Source organism: Octopus bimaculoides, chromosome 3, assembly GCF_001194135.2.
Source record: "Octopus bimaculoides isolate UCB-OBI-ISO-001 chromosome 3, ASM119413v2, whole genome shotgun sequence".
NCBI lineage: Eukaryota > Metazoa > Mollusca > Cephalopoda > Octopoda > Octopodidae > Octopus > Octopus bimaculoides.
This window is the reverse complement of record NC_068983.1, coordinates 101,913,862-101,915,837: the sequence shown is the minus strand read 5'-3', so window position 1 is coordinate 101,915,837 and position 1,976 is coordinate 101,913,862. Positions and strand designations below refer to the sequence as shown.

General features: G+C 36.4%; 1 protein-coding gene across 4 annotated transcripts in view; it reads left to right on the top strand.

The window, feature by feature from the left end:
• LOC106868150 (protein mono-ADP-ribosyltransferase PARP6) overlaps window positions 1-1,976 on the top strand; it is a 189,197-nt gene that overhangs the window by 162,807 nt on the left and 24,414 nt on the right. The window lies entirely within an intron of this gene.

Sequence of the window (1,976 nt, the reverse complement as noted above, 5' to 3'; positions counted from 1 at the left end):
GTGTGTGTGTGTGTGTGTGTGTGTTGCCCATATATATATACACTTAAGACTTAGTTGTGGGTTGGGAGTTTGATCGGCAGACGTCATTATTATTATTATTATTATTATTTTAAATTTTTCCCACAAGGGCGGCTTCGGGAAGGTGGAGAATAGTCGATTATATCGACCCCTGTGTCCAACTGGTACTTATTTTTTAAACCCCGAAAGGATGAAAGGCAAAGTTGACTTAGGTGGAATTTGAACTCAGAACGTAAAGATGGGTACAAACCTCCCGTCGCTACACTGATTCATACAAATAAACACATACATACAGTCTCTTCCAAATACGATCGACAGTCAAACATTTATTCCTTACAAACTGAATTTTCTTAATATCTTTCTTAAAACGCATTTACTTACGACCATATATATATACACACACAGAATGCACATTAATACACACATACATACAAATACCTATCATTGTTTTTTACTTAGTGTGTGTGTGTGTTGCCCATCTTAATATATAATGCTGAAGTTCTGTATCTGTGTGAAGCCTTTTTAAAAGTTTATAGAAATCCACATTTTCTACTTTTTCGCAAAAATTTTTACATCAATGGAATTTTCTCGATGTGAACTTTCCAGTGCAGTAATTACATTTTTTAAATTCCGTTTACTTTGTGTGATTTAAGGGAGATTTAGCTGTTGTTTCTAGCAACTTTTATATTTCTTCCCTTCTACGTGTACCGGTGTTCTTACACATCGATCACGCGCTCAACATATAACATACAGAGTAAGAGTAAAAGAGAGAGAGAGAGAGAGAAAGTGATACATACAAAGTCATAGATTAACTTGCTTTAAGACTATTCTTTCATTCTACCTTTTCACTCTTACTTCGTTATTCTTCCTCTCTCCCATTTAATAGCTTTCTTCTATCCCTCTACCTCTAACATATTTTTCATAACATAGAAATGTAAAAACACACAACTACACATACGTGATCTGTGACAACAACATACACATAAACACATACACACATCAACATTATAGATATAAGATTTAGTTTCTGTGTGTTTCTTATATAAACATGCGCATGCATTGCTATTTTATAACTGTCTTCTGTTCTCCCTTCCTCTCTTTCTCTTTCTTCATTGCTCCCGTTCTCTATTCCTTTCTCCCCCCTCTCTCTTTTCCTCTCTCCCTCTTCTCTCTCGCTCTCTCAAACGCATACACGCGCACATATACACAAGCATTCACTACAAGATAACTCATGTTCGTCAATGTTTTGTAAATATACAAACTACGGAGCTTATGGACAACACATTGCAAATCAGTGAACTTCATTACAAATGTGGGTAATTTTTCAGATTAACACCCGCACAATTTTCACTAGGATGTTAGGGTTACGGTTTTTGGGTCAGGGTTAGGGTTTTAGGGTTACAGTTAGGGTTAGGGTTATGATGAGGGTTAGTGTTATGGTTACAGTTTTAGGGTCAGGGTTAGGGTTTAAGGATTACGGTTACATAATCGTGCCGGTGTTAATCTGAAAAATTACCGAAATGTGAAAACTACCGACCCTGTCAACTGTTATAACTTTTGTTGTTCTCTTTAATATGTACATAGATTATGCCTCCAAACAAGACAACTTTCTGGGGAAAGAAAGCAACCAGTTTAAAAAGACAGCAACAGACTGCATCAATTCAACACATTCCAGAAGCTACTTTGAACATAATGCAAAATGGTGCATCAACATGTACTGCCCAATCTGATACAATTCTGGCAGAACTGTGTAGCAACAGATCACCAGCAATTGCTTCATCAGAAATTGCCGTCCTAGCTCCTGTGAAAAGGAATTACTCTGCTATGTATAATCAGGGCAGCGCAAAAAGTTGTTTTGCACAAGCATTTGTATAGCCAATTAGACGGATAAAATTTACGTACACTTAATAATGTTACGCAAAACAGCCTTCAGACTTTCCCTATTAATTTCATCATCT